The sequence below is a fragment of the Sciurus carolinensis genome, unplaced genomic scaffold, assembly GCF_902686445.1.
Source record: "Sciurus carolinensis unplaced genomic scaffold, mSciCar1.2, whole genome shotgun sequence".
In the NCBI taxonomy this organism is placed as follows: Eukaryota; Metazoa; Chordata; class Mammalia; order Rodentia; family Sciuridae; genus Sciurus; species Sciurus carolinensis.
Genome location: NW_025920183.1, coordinates 499,785 through 521,174, shown reverse-complemented (window position 1 = coordinate 521,174; position 21,390 = coordinate 499,785). Strand labels below are relative to the sequence as shown.

The 21,390-nt window shown below is 41.3% G+C and overlaps 2 pseudogenes; one reads left to right on the top strand and one right to left on the bottom strand.

The window, feature by feature from the left end:
* The window catches only part of LOC124974847 (probable RNA-binding protein 19), a 470,746-nt pseudogene that overhangs the window by 200,455 nt on the left and 248,901 nt on the right, over positions 1–21,390 (bottom strand).
* Positions 2,357–3,526, top strand: LOC124974831 (proteasomal ubiquitin receptor ADRM1-like; annotated as a pseudogene).

The window sequence follows — 21,390 nt, the reverse complement described above, 5'->3', positions numbered from 1 at the left end:
TGGGATAAAATCTTTTCCACCTACCCCATAGCTATAGCATTAATTTCTAGGATATAAAGAACTGAAAGAGTTAACACCAAAAATGCAATTATCCAAGCAATAAATAGGCAAAGGAACTAAACAGACCATTCACAAAAATAGAAATATAAATGGTCAACAAATAAATGAAAAATAAATGTGTGACATCTTTAGCAATTGGAGAAATGCAAAATGAGAATACAGTGAGATTTCATCTCCAGTCAGATGGCAACACTCAAGAATACAAGCAACAATAAATGTTGGTGAGGATGAGGGGAGAAAGATTCTCATACATCACTGGTGAGACTGCAAATTAGTGTAACCACTCTAGAAAACAGTATGGAGATTCCTCAGAGAATGTGCAATGGAACCACTATTTGACCCAGTTATCTCACTCCTTGGTATATATCCAAAGGACTTAAAATCAGCATACTACAGTGACTCAACCTTATCAATGTTTATAGCAGCTCAGTTCATAATAACTAAGATATGGAACCAGCCTAGGTGCCTTACAACAGATGAATGGATAAAGAAAATGTGGTATTTATACCCAGTTGGCTATTACTCAGTTATAACTAACTGAGACTTTATGATATTTGAAAGTAAGTGGATGGATCTAGACTCTTATGCTAAGCGAAACAAGTCAATCCCAAAAAACTAAAGGTTAATTGTTCTCTCTTATATGTGAATGCTAACACACAACAAGGGGGAGAAGGGGAAAAATAGAGGTTTGGTACATTATGAAAAGGGAAATAAAAGGAAGGGAGGAGTACAGGTACAGGAAAGACAGAGGAATGATTCTGACATAAATTTCCTTTATACATATATGAATATACCACATTGAATCTCCATATCATATACAACCACAAAACTGGCATTGCAACTAGAATAAGAGGCACTCCATGTTTGTATAAATGGTCAAAATGTACTCTAATGTCATGTGAAACTAAGAAAAAAACCCAAAAGAAATAATAAAATAATAATTTAATTTGTTAAAATTAAATTTTATAACCCAAAGATACATTCAATTATTATTTTATGCCCATTTTACTATATGTTGAAACAGTTTCATAGTTTCTCACCTGCAACATGCTATTTTAAGCCTTTTTAATATCAAACTATGGTCACAACACATTTCTTACTAAATTGAGTTTTACATATGAGGGATATTGACACGTCATGTTATAAATTTTAAAAAATTGTTATCTTGAGAGAAATACCTGTTACATACCTTTTTCTATTTTCTCCTTTTTTCTTATATAGAAGTTATAAGTATTATAAGTAACTATAGGCTTGTAACTGCAGAATATTAATGAATGTAAAATCCATAAGACACAGAGGCATAAAGGTTGCTAATAATTTGAACATCCATAATTATATGTACCTACATCTTTTGATATGTTATAATACTGGAAATATAGTACTGTACTTTTATATAATTCTTCTCATGAAAGGTCTAATTTATTATTTATTTCTATACTGGTATTTAATAACTGTTGTATACTAAAAACTGGGAATATATCATTATTTTACCAACTCCATTTTCTTGAAAGAATAATAGTTTGCATTAGTATCTTACCTGAGGTATGTTGGTAGATCTATCTTTTGTATTCTTTCCTTGACTTATCTTTAATCATTTTAATAGATGAAATTTTATACTAAAGAATATATAATTTGTTAAATTTAATTATTTGGAGAATAAAACTATTTTTGCTTTAAGGAAATTGCGATGTACCCACACCCCTTTGATATATCTTACCTAATGGTTATTATATGTGCATATATCTACACACAAACACATATATTCATATATAACTACACACATTTATATTCATATGCAGATACACATACATTTACATGTGCAGATGCATATGTAAATATGCACAGTTGCACATGTGCACATACACATTTAAATATGCACACGTAAACATAAAAACATACACACACATATGTAAAGCAATACCAATTAGGTAAAAACATTTCATAGTTAATTGTTTAAAATATTACATTATTACAGTTGTGATCACATATTTTTTATATTTCTGTTGTCTTATTTGATGTTTATGAATTACATATTTCATAGCCTCTATCCATTATCCTTTGTCAGAATTACATGTATTTAATGAATTCTAAAACTTCTTGGTCTAGTGAAGATAACCCTTTTCTATGTTCCATTTATTTTCCCATGATTATTTGTAATTTTATAGTTTTATACATCAAATGATTAACATTTTGTTATTTTATTCCTTTAGTTGAAGGTTTTTAAAGTTATTTTCTGGGGGGCCTGGCAGGCGCCGAGGAGGAAGAGCGAACCCGGACCTCACCTCTCAGCCAAGGGATGACGACTTCAGGCGCTCTGTTCCCAAGTCTGGGGCCAGGCTCTCCGGGGTGGAGTTTCGGGCAGGGAAAATGTCATTGAAAGTCACTACCGTCACTCCAGAAAAACGGAAAGGGCTCGTGTACATCTGGCAGACCGACGACTCTCTCATTCACTTCTGCTAGAAGGACAGGACATCAGGGACCATGGAAGACGACTTGATTATCTTCCTCGATGACTGTGAGCTTAAGCGCGTGCCTCAGTGCCCCAGCTGGAGGTTCTACGTGCTCAAGTTCAAGGCTGGATCCAAGCGGCTCTTCTTCTGGATGCAGGAGCCCAAGACCGACCAGGATGAGGAGCACTGCCGGAAAGTCAACGAGTACCTGAACAACCACCCCCGCATACCTGTGGCTCTGGTGGCGAGTGGGGGTGGGGGCCACGAGCTGTGGGCGCTGGGTGGTGAGGGCGACCTGCAGAGCCTGCTGGGGAGCATGCGTCACAGCCTGCTCATGCAGCTCAGCGGACCAGCGGGCCTTGGGGGACTGGGTGGCCATGGGGCTCTGACTGGGCCAGGCCTGGCCAGCTTGCTACGCAGCAGCGGGCCTTCTGCCAGCAGCTCTTCGTTCAGCTCCCGGAGCCAGTTGGCAGCGGTCACCCCATCCTCCACCACCTCTTCTGCCCATGCCACTCCAGCTCCCTCTGCCCCAGCAGGCGCCTCGGCAACCAGCCCAAGTCCTGCGCCCAGTTCAGGTAATGGAACCGGCGCAGCCGCCAGCCCCACCCAGCCCATCCAGCTGAATGACCTCCAGAGCATTCTGGCAACCATGAACGTGCCGGCTGGGCTGGGAGGCAGCCAGCAGGTGGACCTCGCCAGCATGCTGATGCCAGAGATCATGGTGTCCAACCTCGCCAATGCCGACGTCCAGCAGCGCCTGCTGCCCTACCTGCCCTTCGGGGATGACCTCGCCCCAGTTCCAACAGGCCCTGGGCATGTTCAGCACGGCCTTGGCCTCTCTTCAGCAGGGGCCCTTCATGTGCCAGTTTGGCCTTCCTGCAGAGGCCGTGGAGGCCACCAACAAGGGCGATGTGGAAGCGTTTGCCAAAGCTATGCAGAACAACACCAGACCTGAGCAGAAGGAGGGTGACACGAAAGACAAGAAGGATGATGAGGAGGACATGAGTCTGAACTGAGGCGGGCATGGCCAGGGGGCTGCCTGCTCCCATGGTGGCGCTCCCACCTGCTCCTTTCTTCAGATCTCCTGATAAATAAAGGTCCTTTCTTTAAAAAAAAAAAAAGTTATTTTCTGAAGTTTAATTTAATAAATACATTTTTTCTTCATTTTTGTTCTTTTATTATTTCATAATCACAGGTATGTGTTTAATGAATTAGGAATTTTATTTAAAAACAATGCAAACCTAATTGGTGTGTGACACTCACCAATATTGTATCATACGAGTGCAGGGTGACAGCTGTCACATATTAAACCTACCAGTCTGTGTAACCAGCATTGATATCAAGAGAAAACTTCAGTTCAATCCCTGGAAGATCCCTCAGTTACCTTCCCAGTCATCTCTCACCCCCTCACTCCACAGTGCTAACCACTAACCACATGATTACCATAACAAGATTCCCACTTGTTTTAATAGAGGAAATCATACAGTATGCTTGACACAGGATTTCTTTATATTTTTTGCCCAGTATTATGTTTGAAAATCATATGCAACCAAGTTGATTTGAGTTTTGATTGTTCATTGTTTGGGGCAATTAAAAAACATTGTTGCTTGAATATACTGGGATATACTGTATGATGAACACAGGGAATTCCATCAAAAGATATAACCTAATAATGAAATTCCTGCAATACAGAGTATACTATATTCAGCTTTATTAGATACCATCAAGCCATTTTCCAAAGCAATTATGTCAATTCACACCCACTTCAAAAGCTTATGGTAGACAATTTCTATTGTCCTCCTTACTTGCTGATAAGTGTGTGATTTGCTTGATTGATTTTCATGCTGCTGTGCTTCAGGGCTAACACCTTTATTTTCGATATGTACTTTCCAGTTGAATAGTGAAGTAAAATATCCTCACATATAAATATTAAACACTAAAACCTTTTTTTTTTCCTTTTTCTTTTTTCTTTTTTTTCCCCTATTGGGCTAATTTTTTTTAAAAAAATTGATTTGTTGTAGTAATTTATATATCTCATAAGTTTTGGATACTATTACTTTTTTACCATATATATATTAAAAATCTCCTCATTTTATCCTGTAACAGAGGACACATAATGGTTTTGAAGGAACAGGTGACCACTTACAATCTGCATGGTGCAAGTCAACTCAGAGGAAGCATGAAGACCAGAGAGTTTACGTAACTAATTTGCACTCTCCTCCAAGTAATTCTTAAATCCACAAAATTCTGGTATATTTACAGAAACATTCTAGATCATGAGGCACATCCTATGAAACATTTTGGGTTCAAATTCTCCTCATTGTCCTTCTACTATATAATGCCATATTTTATTCACCACAAGATCAGAAGAAGTTGACATTGCCTCAGGTGTTCTTATGAGGAGTCAAGTGAGCTACAGAGCTGCTGTTCCCATTTTCCTTCCTAGATGGCTTTTGCTAAATATAACTTCTTAATTTCAATGAAACCCATTTTTTTTGGAAAAAAAAAAAGTCATTATCAACTGATTTTGGATCCCCAAATTCAGGAAAACACTCTTTAATATTTTCTTTGAAAGCTGTGTTATTTCACCATTTGGCTTTTGTACCACAATCCAACTAGAATTGATTTTTGTTTATGTGGTGAGCCAAGAGGTAAAGTTCATCTATTGAGATTCGAAGAATTCAACATTTATTGACAAGACCATTCTCTTCTGCTTATTGTAACTACAGAGATGGTGGTGGCATAATTAATTACAGCATATGAATGTTCTACATGCTCTATTCTTTTAAACCAAAGTGAATTTATTCTAACTGCTGTATCTTAGTAGCACAACCTGATAACCATTAGTGAAAACTCTCTTTGTTTTCCATTTCCAAGTTTCCTTCACTATTTTTACCCAATCGAGTTCACATATTCATTTTAGAACACACACACACACACATACACACACACATACAAGGAATTATTTTTGAAGGAGGACTGTGCTGAACATTTAGTTTAAGGCTAATTGGATAAAATTGATGTCTTAACAATACTAAGTTCCCCAAACTCTGAAGATGGTATATATTTGTCTTTGACCATTTCTTAACTGTATTATTTTTTTTTTCCTTTTTAGGGAATTTTCACATATTTTATCAGATTAACTCTTAACTATTTGATCTCTTTTTATACTAATTGAATTGTGTTATAATTTAAATTTTGTTTTTATTGTGGATAGAGTATTTAAATAAGGTTTTCATATATTATCCTTGAATTCTATCATCTAGCTAACTTCCCATGTTGATTCTATTATCTATACCTATGTATAACTGAGTCTTGTCTGCAGCCCAGCTGTGCCAGGACAGTGGGGTAGGTTGCAGACAGGTCAAAGTAAGTCCCTGGATACATCATGGGAGATATATGATTTATGGGGTAAAAACTGCCAAGAGATAAGAGGCTGCACCAAGAAGAGTTCAATGGCAACAGGCTGGCTGGAAGCTCCTCTGTCCTTATGGCACTTTTCCTGGAAAATCTCCTCTTTCTCATGATGTTTTGTCTGACTTTGGTCACCTGGACAAGTGACCCATATCCTTTCCACAAAATCCTTAATTCTGTGCCTGTCCCCACTGGAAGGAGTGTCGTATGTTAGGCTGCAGAAGCAGTGAAATCATCTTCAATAGCTTGCTTGATTTTCTTTTATGATCAAAATCCCAAGGAGCAACTATCCTATCTTGCATGTATGCAAGAAAGTTGCTTTCTTTGGGTAACACTGACTTGTCTCTGTTGGTTAAACAACTTTTAGAATTTCACTTAGATCTATTTATAGTATTTTCAACTCTCTGTATAGCTTTGTCAGTGGTGGGTCTAGATATTATGTTTTATACATGTAACTTTTGCTGCAAACATCACACATAATTTCAAAAACTACAAAGGACAAGGAAAACCTCTTGCACTAACTTATACAGCCATACTCCTTCCTCCTCCTGGGTTCTCCAAGCCTGCATAAGAGAAATCATATTCCTTCAAGGTAATAGGTATCTGGGCATTCAGGCCCAGGCTTGCTCTGTTACCTTAAAGGGCTAAGTTTTTTGGGGGGAAGGGGTTGTTTTAGTCATTTTTTTCACTGCTGTGACTCTAAGACCTGACCAGAACAATTTTAGGAGAAAAGTTTATTTGAAGGCTTATGGTTTCAGAGGTCTCAGTCCAAACACAGCAGGCTCCATTCCTCCAGGCTTGAGGTGGTACTAAACATCATGGTGGAAGAGTGTGGCAGTGGGAAACAGCTCACATAATGATCAGGAAGCAGAGAGAGGGACTCCACTCTCCAGATACAAAATATATGCCCCATAACCCTGCCCCCAATGGGCCACTTCCTGCAGCCACACCCCACCTGCCTCAGTGAATCCCATCAGGGATTAATGCACTGATAGGTTAAGGCTAAAACCCAATCATTTCTCCTTCAAGCCTTCTTGCATTGTCTCACACATAAGCTTTTGGGGAACACCGTATCTAAACCAAAATAAGGGCATTCAGGGACATGGTGTTTTTAATGTTCCTTTTAATTAAGATATTATACAGCATGTTCTTTAGATTTTCTGTGTTCACTGTCATATCATGTACTAATGATTTTACTTTCCTATGTAACATTCAAATCAATTGCTCCCATTACAATGACTAAGGCACCTATTGCAATGTTTTAGGAAAGTAAGGACAGTTTCTTTATTGGATGAAATTTTCCATGGACTTTTCATGTTCCGGAATATCTTAGAAGTAAGGTACAACTGTCTTTTGGTTCTAGCCTAATTTTCAACTACATTTGAATTGTGCACAGACTTTTAAACTAGAGAGATTATCTTTCTCTGGAGAAGGGACAGATTTGTTTGCTCTGTACAATAATAAAGATAATGTCTCCCTCAAAGGCAAGTGTTAGATCTGCTTTCAACCACTGCAAAACATGCAGGTTCCTTGATCTCAGGATTTCTCTGCTGTGAGGCAAGCCCACATTGTGCACAGCATCTGCCATGCTGCCCAGCATTCCATGATTTGGGGAGAAAGGTAAGAGATGCTCAGAGTGTTTGACATGCTGTGCGGATGTTGTCCTTGCCTGATTCCCTGGTTTGCTCTTTTCTTCTGTTCACATCCATGAAACAGCAACACACATACCTAAGAGATTGCCACTAAGGTAAACTTTAAGATCCTTTACAGATTTTTGACAATTTTTTTTCCAGATTTCCTCTTTGACCCTGCATTTTTTTGTTCACAACTGATTTTCCCAGTATTTGGAATTTTTTCTGGTATTTTGTAATTGATGTGTATTTCAACTGTATTGTGGTTGGAGAATACAAACTGTATCACCTCAATTGATTAAAATTTATTGAGAATTGTTTTAAGAGTCAGGACATAATTTTACTCGATATATTTTCTGTGGCCCTTTGGAAAGAATGTGTATCCTAGTATTACTGGATGGAGTGTTCTGTGTCAATTATATCTGCTGTTTTAATGATGTTGCTGAGTTTTCTTCATCCTTGATGACATTTTCTTCATTCAGCTATTTGGAAGTTCCTAAAGTTTCTGAAAATAAAGTTGGGTTTCTCTATATATCCTTGTAGTTTTATCAACTTGTGCTTCATGCATTTTTAAGCCCTAACTTTTGGCACCTGCACATTTAGCACTATTAAGTCTTCTTGATGCATTTTGTCTTTATATTTAGTGACTCAATTATATACTTTTCATATAAATGACCCATTATATAACATATTTTTGTTCATGATAATTTTCTTTGCTTTGAAGTCAACTTTACCTGATAGAAATACAGCCAGTCCTATTTTTTTTGATCTATCAATGTCCAATATATCCTTTTCAACTTGTATGTTAACTGCATATATCATTGCATTTGAAATAAGTTTATAAGTTAGGTAGTGATTTCTAATCATTATTCATTAATGCTTTTTAACTGATACATTTAGGTTATTTACACTTAATGTGATCATTGATGCTTTGGAAACTATAACTGCTACTTTTTTTCCTGTCTTTTTCTCTCCCTCATTTTTCTTTTTCACTTTCTGCTTTTCTGTTGGTTAAACACTTTTCAGAATTCATTAGATGTATTTATAGTGATTTTGACTCTCTGTATAGCTTTATCAGTGGTGGCTGTAGACATTGCATTTTATACAAATTACTTCTTCTGCAAACATCACACATTATTTAGAAAACTCCAAACGAGAAAGAAATTCTATTATGCTAATCCAAATGGCAATGCTCCCTTCTCTCCAGGTTCTCTAAGGTTGCTTGTTTTACCTCTTCCTTTCTCTTTAGAGAATTCAGGCTGGTCATTTTTTTAGAGTAAGTCTCCAGGTAACAAATTGTTTCTTAGTATTTCTTTATATGGGTATGTAAATTTCCCCTTCATGTTCAGAGAATATTTTTATTGGATGTAGGATTCCAAGTTGAACATTATTTTTAGAATATTTGAAAATGCTGTGCAAGTTCTTTCTGGATTTCCTGATTGCAGTGAGAAATAATCTGTTATTATTCAAATTATTTTTCATTTAAAGCCATGATGTTACCTTCTCAATCGTGGAATTTGTGATTTTTCCTTATCTTTATTTTTCAGTAGTTTAAATCTTACATGTTTGGATATAGATTTCCTTGCTGAAACTTCCTATTTCTTACCTGGGTTTTTTTTTATTCAAGCCTGTTTATAAATTGCTTGAAATATTTTTATGGTGGTTGATTTTTAATATTGGATTACTCTGTAATTACAGATATCTCTGTAATCTCACTTGGCATTTTTTGATTACTTTTCTTCACAATTTCATGTCTTCCTTGTTCTTGGTGTGATGGACAATTTTTATAAAGCAAGGGAATTAGAGTGTTGTGCTAGGAGATTCTGTCCCATTTTAAAGCTGTATTTGTTAGCTGACTTCCTCTGATACTACACCACCTGGTATTGCCTAGAAGGAGAGCTTCACTACATTTCCCACGTGGCCTGGCACCAAAGGGGACAGAGGTCCTGGACAGTAGTTAAAATCCTGTTTCTCTACTAGACTACCTCTGATATCCCCACAGAGAAATTGAGTGGGGACAATTTGTTACAATCTGACAAGGACAGAATTCTAGTCCACCTTAAAGTCTTTGCTGATTTCAGTGGACATGGTAACATAGTTCTTTTTTACCCATACCTGTTTTGCTTTTGGGGTACAATAAATCATTATGGTCTAAAATTATTTTGAGTTGACAAGTTGCTTCTCTTCCTGGTCATTTGGCAAGAGAAAATTAGACTTTTTTTTCTTTGTTTCTTTTCTTTGTTTGTTCGTCTGCCCCTGTTTGTGTTTTCAGGTTGGTAGCATCTTCAAATCCAGGTAATTGATGCACAGGGCATAAATAAAATGCAGGGAACTTACTAGTGTTCTTTCACAGGGCAGAGATACCTATTCAATCTTCAACAGTTTTCTGTTGCTTGTTTTGTACAAAATGTCCTGGATTTTCAGCTGTATTTAGTCAAAGAAATAAGGGGAATGCATGCCTAATCATCTACCTACTAGCGCATCCTCTTTGCTTGAGATTTTAAAATTTAATCTGGGTTAATGAGAAATATCAGTCTCTAATTTACATTTTATGTAATATACAAGTCTAGTTTGAATATTAAAATTTATTCTAGTCTCCATTAGAAACTTTGAGGCATATTCCAGCATTTCTTATTCTATGGAAGAGTTTGTGCACGATTTATGCTATTTCTTAAGTCTTTGAAAATCATTAGTGAGACTACCTACACCAAGGGTTTCCTTGTATTTTTTAACATTGAGTTTAAGTTATGTTGTAAATATAGGTTCTATCAGATTTTTCTCTCATCTTTATTGACAAGTTACACTTTTCACATGATTTTCTCATTATCCCAACAATCATTTCATGTTCATAAAATTACTTATGATATCCTCTCAATTTTTTTAAACGGCTATTATGCCTTGGTGACATCCCAGTTTTGCATTCCTGACCCTTTAATGTGTGGTTTCTTTATTTTTTTTTAAATTCATTCTTACTGTTTGTCAATTTAAGTGTGCTTTTCAAGAGAAAGTATATGACTTTTTAATTAATTTCTATATATGTATTTAATTTCTATATATGTATTTTTTTCCATTAATATCTAGATTACTCATTTTTCCCTTAATTTTTCTTAATATACTGTTTTTTTCTTAGCTTCTTAACAATGAGATTTATATGTTTTGTTTTGTTTTGATTTGCTAGTCATGTGCATTTAGGGTCACAGACTTTTGCTTAACTGCTGGGATAGCTGTATTCTTTTCATTCAATCACAGCATCAATACTGGCCTAGCTCAAACTAGTTTTAAATTTGTTATAATTTCTTGCTTGACTGATTATTTAGAAGTATACTACATAATTTCCTATCAGGTAAGGATTATGCAGTTATGTATTTTTCTTTGTTTCTCCATGATTCTGCCACAAACAACATTCTCGATTATTTGTATCATTTAAAGTTGTTGGAATATGTCTCCAGGCAGTATGCAGAGGACAAAGGAAGCAACAATTTTGTAACCATGGGATGGGAGCAGTCAGCTGAGGGAGTTGATCCCTGGAAAACCTGGTAATGTTTTTGAATTCTGCAACATCAAGTATATGTTACCAGACTAGCTCTGCTGCCTACAACCACTCTGCACCTGTAAAGATTAGGAGAAGCAACTCCTTTTAATATATTAAATTTTATAATCCCTGGGACATGAGAAACAAGCAAGAGATCAAGGTGGCTCTCTGCCTGGAGGCAATTTCCAGACTGCCACAGAGGAATACAGTGGTGAACACAGTAAAGCAACCTGGGAAGGTGAGCAGGCAGAGATGAGTGTCCTGTGAGACTGGAGAGGCTGGCATTTGTGCACCAGACTCAGGAAGGCAATGCTGAACAGGTAGAGTTTCAGGTTTTGAAGAGATACCCTAAAGTCTTTGGTGTAGGCTTAGCTGAACATAAAAAGTGATATAGTGAGGCTTGGAAGACAATAGGCATCAGGACATTTAAAAATCAAATCCAAATTCTGAAGATAAAAATAAATAATCTGAAATAAAATATGTACTTGATAAGATTAACAGTAGTTATTAGAGACTGCAGAAGAAAATGTCAGAAAATTACAGGCATCACAATAGAAACCATAACAAAATGAAGCAAAGAGAGGAATAAGATTAGAAAAAAGATGATTAGAATATCAATTGTCTATGGCAAAATAATAACATAAAATATGTGAAATTGAAGTTCAAGGAGATAAAGGGGATATGAAACACATATTTACTAAAATATTAGCGATGATTTTTGAAGTTAATAAAAATGATGATTGTGAGCATTGGTTAGTTCTATGTTACTAAGTTTCAAAGACTGCAGGGTAATCAGATTCTTCCAGGCTTCCCAGTGTAACTCTATAGACCCTAGTAAATATAAGTCATAAACTTGATTTTGCTTTTTGCTTAGAAAGAGTCTAATAAAAAAGAAAAAGTGAATAAAAGAAGAAAATAAAATACAATAAGTTAGCTGTGTCTTTTTTTAAAAAAAACTTTTAAAAAATTGCTGGGAAGTTGGAATCATACTATATGTTGCTTAAGTACACTCCAAAATGCTGATTTCCCCCACACATTGCTTCTACCATTTAAGAAATGATAGCCATGCAGAATCACAACCATTTCAACTTGCATCTCATCTTAGATGTTAAATCTAGTCTCAGAGGTTGCAAAATTCATTAATTCTTAAGTTATAAACAAGAAGTTAAAGATCTTAATGGATGTGTGAATACCCACAACTAGTCATTCTGCCTAACTGATATCTTCAAATCCTGAATATATTTCCAATTCATTTGGACCAAGTAAGTTCATTTGTCTTAAGGCAGCTTGTATTGCAGGATTCAGTTGTTCCCCTAATCATTTCTCCAGTGCATTAAAGTAAGGGCTAGATAACATCAATCCCCTTCTCTACAGTTCAGGATGCATCTGATTTGACTACATCATGTTCACACTGCTATTAAACATAAGCTACTGTATACATTTAAGATGTTGTATGAACACCAGAAATGTTTTAAATACTTTGTGTAATTTGTGCCTGACTTTTGTTTTATATTGTTCAATAAATTCTAAAGGAAATTTTTATTGAAAAAAATAAAATAAAGTAAAATAAAAATAAAGTGACTACACACAATAGAAATGCCTCATGATGCTAACACAGAGTTCAATATGGAAACGTCCCCGACCTTCTGAGTTTTCTTGTATCAAACAGTCTGAAAGTCTCTCAGCTTTCTTTTTATCTCTTTTGGTAGACCAACTTAACATTTTAGAGACTTTAGGAGAAACAATATAGAGACACCCAACTTTGTCTTTGGAACCCAGGTATAACCTCCAGCATCTGGGAGGACAGGTCACATACTCTCCATGTATGGGAAACCTTTTGGACTGTCACCAATAAATTAGAAAAATAAAACTGGTAGTTTCTTGAAAAGAATCCAGAAGTAGGAATTGCATTTTTTCCCAAGTGTAATAGAATTATTAAAAGTCCCCCTGCACTGTCTCCTACAGAGGGGTGATCCTCTGCTGCCACCAACCCTTCTGTTTATCCTCATGTGTCTGCTGGACAGGGAACCAAGACAGCTTGCTTCCCTCAGCATACTTAGATAGCCATCTCTCCCTGTCCTCTCCCCTTTCCAACTCATCTCCAACTGAGACCTGCTGGCTCCTTAAGTCTATGACTCTTTTGTGCAGAAAGTTCCTGAAGCCCTTTGCCCTTCGCCAAGTTGCTCCTTTAGCCATCCTACCTCCCTGAATGCCAGAGCTCAGCTGGGGGCTGCTGTGTCCTTCCCATGCCTTCCTCCTCATCTTGAATTTAGGAGCAGATGTTCTTTCCCGTGGCTCCTGATGAACAAATCCAGCAATGGTGCACCAACTCTCCCTCACTCCTCTCTGGGAGCCCTCCACCATGTGGCAATGTCCCAACTCTCTCAGACATTGCTGTGGCACCTCCTCAACCCACCATACTTCTCTACTCCAGGACTCTGCCCTGGGCCAGCAATCATACCTGCACCTCATCCCTTGCCAGCACAGAACTGCTGTGAAGTCTCCCCATTTTCCCCACTTTGTTAACATCCCCCAGTGTGGTTTTATCTAAAGACCTCTGTGTACCTGGATGATGACACTACTTAGGAAGGCTCCACCACGACAGGCCCAGGGTGAAGTCCCAGGCTCTGGGGCAGCCCATTCCCTTGCCCTGTCTTGTGCACACACCTCCACTCTCCATGTCCCCCAACCCACTCCTGGCTTTCTCTGGTCACTCACTCTCTGTGACACAGCTCTCTCTGCAAACACCTCCCCTCAGCCAACCTTCCAGCTGTGCTCTCGTGAAGGTTCTCAATCCACTTCCCCTTGGATCCCACCTTCTGCTCCACATTCACCCCCAAGGCCTGATCAGCCCAGCCCTGTCCCTGGTATGCTGAGGGCAGTGCAGAACTCGCTGGATCCCTGCCTCCAAGTGGAAACTTCCTAAGTCCTTGGAATGTTAACACCATGTGAAACCATTCATATTCTATCATAAAGAGATACAGCACAGCAAAGGGAGGCTGAAAAAATAAGTTGCCAAAAGAAAATGGGTCAGGACACACTTCATCCAGCTCACTTCTGAACTGACAGAGCAGTGGAAACCACTATTGGAAGTTCTCAAAACCTTAATGTTCCATTTCTTGGAGTTTATGCAGAGTGGTTCAGTCACTGCAATGTGCTTCATTAGCTCAATACAGTTTGGGGTTTTGTTTTTATTTTGTCCCTCATTATTAGTCAATGGAAAGTTATATATACATATACATGTATATAAACTATATATTTATACATACATATATGCATATGTGCATGAGTATATGTAATTTCCTAATGGGATCATGATTACACACACATGGCTCTTACTAAGATGAGTGGTGCTCCTGGTCCAGACATCTCACTATGTTCATGATGACTCAGCAGCTCACTTAAGAAACAAGTTGTGTTCAAGGAAGAATGAACTGGCGTGCTGGAGAGAGGGCGAGAAGACAACTCAACTCATTAGTCATTTCTCAACAGGCCTGAGACCAACTCCCTGACACTCCTGGTGACATCCCAGAGTCACTACAAAGCTGGCTGGTCACCCAGTTGTCCTGTCCTCCACTCGGGAGACCTGAGGTACGAAAATCACACAGGACACTTTCCAGAGTGCATCCAGGGAGCCATGAGCGATCTGGCTCTGATAAATGCACTTCTTAAAGTCCAACAAGCAGCAATCAAGCAACTGGCCTTAGCACATCCAGGAGATGGAACAATGAGGTTGTGCCAAGAAAAATGCCATTAAATTGTTCTCTGAACAGTAGGATTGAATGAGACAACCTATATACATAAAAGTACAAAAATCTAATGTAATTTATAATATACATAATTAGGACTCTCTTAGTTTTGCTCTCAAAAGCATTGACACATGACATTGGGGTGACACTTTTTAAGGATGACTGCGGTATTCTTAGTCAGACTCAGAACCAGTCCTCATAAATTTTTTTAATTAAATACATTTACCATATAGAAGTTGCCAGTTCACCTAGAGCAGCGAGAGGTCTCATTTTCCCTTCTTCTATAATAGCAGTTATACCTTGGAAGTGTGTCCATTTCCTCAGACTCATGTCTTGGACAGGCACTAGTTGCTGAGCTGGAGTCCACTGATGGATTGCAGAAGTTTCCTGAACATGCGTCTCTGATCCAGTGCAGGAGGGAAGGATTGCCCTGCCTGGGTTGTCGTCAGTGTCCTGAACTGGTTTCTGGAAACAATGCCTCTGTCAGGTGTCACTAGGCACCAGTCTGAGACCCAGACCTGGACTGCTCTCAGGGAGAGTTCAAGACCAGCAGGTCATAAGCAGAAAACACAAAGGGGATATGAGAGGTCTTCCCAGGGGGGAGAATTAGGGAGCAGAGTGTTGGGGACAGGCTGGGCAAAAGGAGGAGACTCTGGAAGACAGAACTTTAAGGCTGTGGAGATGCTGCACCTTTTTCTGAAGAAGCACCTGCACTTATTGAGCACCTGCAGTTTACAAAGAGCTTTAGTGGGTGGCTAGCCGAGGTGTGGTCCATAGACCTGCACATCTGGGGTTAGAAATGCAGGGTCTCCATCACCACCACCCAAAGCCCATAGCCCTGGAAGCTGCATTTAGAAAAGTGACTCCTGAACAGGTTGAAGTTCAAGAAGTGCAACTTTGAGGCATGACCACCTTTAAGCCTCACACAGAGTGAGAGGGAGGGACCAGGATTTGACAGGAGCCTGAGGCTCAGAGTGGCTCATCAGAGGTCTGGACAACATGACATTGACTGAGCCCTTGCCCAGCAAATGTTCCCTGATCACCACCTGCACCCTGGACCCAGTGCTGGGTGCACAGCCAAGTTCATCCTATTCCAGACCTCAGGCTTGTCACGTCTCCCCCACTTTCTCTGGGTATTTAAGACAACATGGCCACTTCTCCAAGATCTCAGGTGACCTAGCCATCAGCCACTGAGTGCACTGCCACCACAACCCTCCTTTTCCTGATCAGGAAGTTGATGCTCTAAAGGAGAAAGTGATTCTCTACAAGCTCAAGAGGTCATCTGATTCACAAGGAGTTTTTGAGTGGTGGACAAGACTGTGCTGTGTTCTCTGGATGTTCCCGATGTGGAAACCTTGGGGAGGCTGCAGGGGGCCCTGCTTGGCATCGGGACCCCAGAGGCTCAGGTCAGCATCCTTGGGGCAAGAGGGCCGGCTGGGTGTGGGTGCTTGGGAGCGAGGCACCATCCCTCTGTCCAGCTGAGTTAGTCCAGAGGCCAAAGAAGCAAGAGTGGCCACCAGAAGGCACCAGGGTCAAGGCTCAAGGTGGCTGTGGGGACACACAGTGTCCAGTGGTGGAACAAGTTATCTAGAGGGTTAGTGAGCTTCTCTCCCTGAGAAGAGCTCGGTGACACCCTGGCAGGGCTTTTGGGGGTGTCCAAGCTTCAGAGAAAGAGGAAGACTGACAAAGCCTCAGGGCTGCAGGCCACTCCAAACCCAGTCCAGCGCTCAGTACCTGGGAGACCCTGGCAGTTCTCCAGCCTCCCTGGGCCTCAGTTTTCTCATTGCAAAATGGGAAACATGATAATGACCTCGAAGCACGCGTTCCCAATGACCGAGGTGGGGCTAGCACTTGACCCAGGGCCCAGGATTGCTCCCAGCCGACCTTGTCTGTAAGGAGGGTGCCTGTCCCAGTTGCTCAGGAGACAGCATTAACCAGCGTGGAGCTGCAGGGTCAGGAAGTTACTCCATTCCAGCTCTCCACCACCCTGCCCCATCAAGGAGAAGGGCTCCGCCTGCTGCCACCCCAACTTCAACACCCGCCACTTTTCTCTTAAAAAAAAAAAAAAAAGTGCACCCATCTTAAGCGGATCATGCAAAGCCTCTTACACATCCGCAGGGAGAAGTGGACTGTTCCCAGCCCCTGGCTGCAACTGGCCCTCCCAGCTGGTGCCTTCACCACCATCCTTACTGCTGGCCCCCAAGAATAGGTCTGCCTGTTCTTGAACCTCAGTTCAACAGTCATATAGTATTTATTTGCTTCATTGAGATATAATTTGCACCCCACATAATGCATCCATTTAAAGTTCCCTGACTTAGTATGTTTACAATGCTGGGAAAATGTCACCACAGTCAATTTTAGAATATTTCATCACCTCCAAAACCAACCTTGAATTCTCCCTATCACCCCCAAAGACCCTGCCCTCTCCAATACCTGGCATCACAAATCTGCTTTCTATTTTTTTATTATTATTTAAATTTTTAAAAAAATTTGTTCTAATTTATTGTACATGAGTGTATAATGCATTTCTACATTTTGATAGATCATACATAAATGGAGTGTAATCTCTCATTTTTCTGATTATACATATTGTAGGATCACATCAGTCATACAGTCATATTTGTATGTGAGGTAATACTTACAAATCTGCATCCTGTCTTTATGGATTTACCTATTCTGAATGTTTCATGTATTTGAAATGATACCATATGTGTTCTTTTATGTCTTGCTTATTTCACTTAGCATAATATTTTCACACTTGGTCCACTGATGGATCTGCAGTCCTTCCTCACTGGGTGAATACATCACATTTTATTTACCTATTCATCCATGGGTGGACAAATGCACACCTTTTGAGTTTGCTTCTTTTGCTTCCTGTTATGTCAGTGAAGTTCATCTTTGCTATGCTGTGTTCAGAGTTTGTTCTTTTTCATTGCTGTCTAATTTCCCTCAAATAAACATCTCTGTTTATGACCCATCATCCTGGGCCTGGACATTTGGTTGGTTTCCACTTTGGCCTTCAGCACTGTTAGGAATAAAGCTAAAAGAATCATTTCATGGGGGTCATTGGCAACTTTGTTTCAGCTGGGTGCAGCCAGAATGTCCTGCAGGTGTGTGTAGGCGTTTGTTTGCCTGACTCATTTTGAACATATAGAGAGCAAATGTCAGGAGGAGGAGCCTCAAACTCTGGTCAGAATGTAACAACCTCCCATGGCGTTCACTGCATGGAGTTCCTCTCTGGTTTTCTCTTCATGGCAAAGGGACATTGTGTGTGTGTAGTGCTGGTCCCAAGTGTTCTTTTAAAATAAAGTGGCTTAAGAAAAAGAGTTTAAAGAAAGTCTTCAGTAAATGACAAACTAGAGTCCTGGTAATGCTGGGGCAGAGCAGAAGTCTAGAAGGTCCCCAATGAATGAAGGTTGGCACCTTGGTGTGGAGTTTGGAGATAAGCTGTGGTGACTGGGAAGACCTCCTGGCAGAAGAGCGAGACTCAGAAGGACATGTGAGGACCAGGAGTGCAAAGGCAGAGTGAAGCAGAGGCCCCTACGTGGGGCGGGGGCAATGGGAAGTCTTAATGTGGGGCAGGGCTGCCAGCATCCAGATGCAGGTCCCTCTCTCAAGTTGGGCCTGACCTTGGGAGCGCAGGACTGCCTGACCCTCAGCCATCTGCCATAAGACACAGGCCTTGGAGGGCACAAGAAGCTTAGTAGGGTCCTCTGTGCAGAATCTCACCATCTAGACCTAAGTTTTTGTTTGGCAAGTCTTTGAACAAGTTTATCTCACAATTGGGAAGAGGAATTTGCAGTGAGACCTCTTTCAATTGCCAACACCTGTCACCAACCTGGAGTTCCAGCAGTGGTGGGACCAGGCTCCAGGGGTCAATGCTGCACCAGAGCTGGGTGTCCACTGTTCCCATGCACCCTCCCAAATGCCACATTCCCCACCACTCCCTATCGCTTCCCCAAAACAGAAGGGGGGTGTCAGTCCCACTTACTACTGCTCTCTCACCACTGTTATTGTCACTGTCATTGGGCAAATGAAAGTGACAAGCTTCTGGCGCTGCCACGTATCTCACAAAAGTGAGACACTCAAGAGAGCTAGTCCCGAGAATGGCCACCTGACCTTGCTCATGGCATAGGAGGTCCCCTCATCACCTGCCACTCTTGCAGGCACTGAGGCTGAAACTGGCCTTAGTGATGTGAAAAGCCCTGCCCAGAAGGTCTGCCAGGGATGGTGGGTGGTGTGCAGGACCCTCAGGACAGATTCTGATGGCTACCAGGTAGCCATGCACACCAGAGCTGGCGTGAGAAACTGACCAAGCCAAGCAGTCCATGTTCAGCCTTCCATCACACAAGGCTGCTGCCCTACGTCACTCACTGACTATGATCCTGAGTGAGTCCTCTCTCCACCCTGGGCCTCGGGTGCCCCACGTGGCTCCTCACAGGGACACATACAGCATTGCTTCTAATTCACACAATGCACACTCCAAATGTCATACACTCAGCTGGACTCCAGGACCAGTCACCGATGACTGCTGTCCTTAGTCCCCGCTTGCCACCCCCACCCCATGGAGTTGTACCCAATGGCCACCAGGGTCCCTGTCTCCTTCATCTGACAGCAGTTGGAGGTCATGCCAATAAGTAGCTCCTTAACTAAACAAATGAATGAGGCAGGTCTCTGCCCACGTGAAGCTCTGGGAGAGAACACTTAGACACTCCACATTTGAGCTGGATATCGTTTAAATCGCCAGGCTGCCACCTGCCTGCGTCACCTCAGGACAGTGTTTTCAGAGCTCAGAGTTTAACTGCAGACACTGCAGCTTCACCCAGGGCTGGTGGAAATCAGGGTCCTGCCCACCTGCTTGCTTGCAGCTCATCACCCCTGACTGGCACACGCCAGGGGATGCAGCACTTCAGGGACAGGAGCAGACTCATGGCAGTGGGACAGGGCAGGACCATCAGTCGCCTGCCTGCCTCCTTCTCTGCCCTCCACTGGGTCTTTCCCTGCCTCAGCCAGGACGACCCTGCACTACAAATCAGGGGTATCCTCCAGTTCACCCGTGACTCCTGGACTCCTGCTCATGCAGGTAAAAAGCTGAACTCCTCACTGGGACCACAAAGCCCTGGAGAACCTGAACCCACAATCACTCCATCCTCCTCTCCCATCATTCCCTTCCACCTTGCTGACAATGTCCCAGCCACACCAGCCTCATTGCTGTATTCCAATGAGTCCCTCCTGCCCCAGGACCTTAGCACATATTGCTGGATCTTCCTGGCTTGCTCATACCCCAGTCTTCACATGGTGAGTTCCTCTACCTGCTTCATGTGTCTGCTCTCAGAGGTCTTATTTAAAATATTTCCCTTGTCTTGCACTCTCTGCTCTTGCTTTACTTTTCTTCACTAAATTTCTTACTGTGGATAGCATTCTTTGCAGCTGTTGAGAGCAGGGTGGTATCTGTGCTGCTAACTGTCTCAAGGACAAACAGGACTGCTGGGCCCCTGTGCTTACCAAGGTTGTTAAGAGATATTTGTCCGAGGAATGTGCAGTTGCCTGGAGACCTTATCCATCAAGGACGAGAGCAGGGCCTAGCCCCGACTCAGCTCCTGAATAGTTCACCTGTTCCCTCCCCCCTTCTTCCTCTAGGTCCGTCCAGTTCTGGCCGGACCCAATGAAAATCAAATAGATTGACCGGACCCAACCAGGGGAGGTTTAGCTGTTCGAATGTTAGCCAATTAGAAGAACACTGTAAAACTGCTTGCTTTTCCTTATAAAAACCCTGCTGACGAGGGCTCGGGGCCTCTCTCCTAGCGTCATTGATTAAGGACGCAGAGGACCGGGTTCAAACTCGCTAATAAATGACTCTTTGCTGCTTGCATTGATCGTGGTCTCTGGTGGTCCTTGTGGGGTCTCAAGCCTTTGGGCACAACACAGCCACTGGCATATGAGTTTCTCTGATACTCCCCGACCCCATGGTGCTAATGTCACTCCAGGAGGGCAAAGTCTTTGGAGGAAAAAAGAAAACTAAACACAGGGTCTTGCCTTGTGCTTAAATTGTAAGCATTCAATGCCTGCATTGTTATTCTTGGGTCCCAACACTTGGGCTCCCTTTCTCATTTAGAACTTCTAAGTTCTGCCTCTTGCTCTGCAGAGGCTATCAGAGGGAGCAGGTAGTTTTGGACCACTTGTCAGAAGAAGCTGAAGCTCAGGGATGTGACATGACTTCCTAGATCACACAGTGCCCCTTAACTCTCTGCCAAAATTGTGCCCTCTTCCCCCCACCACAGGGCTTCTGCCAGGCTGTTCCCCTGCCTGGGACCCCTTTACACCACCCTATAAATTCTTGGTCATAGTTGGATCTTGAATGCTCCCCAAGGCCCACGTTTTGAAGGCTTGGTCTCTAGTCTATAAGGAGGTGTGGCCTCATGGAAGGAAGTTAGGTCATTGGGAGTGTGCCCTTGAAGGGGATAGTGGGAGTCTCCCCAAACAACCTCCTGCTTCCTGACTTTGCTCCTGCATTCTTTCCCTACCATGTAGGGCTGCCTCACCACAGGCCCAAA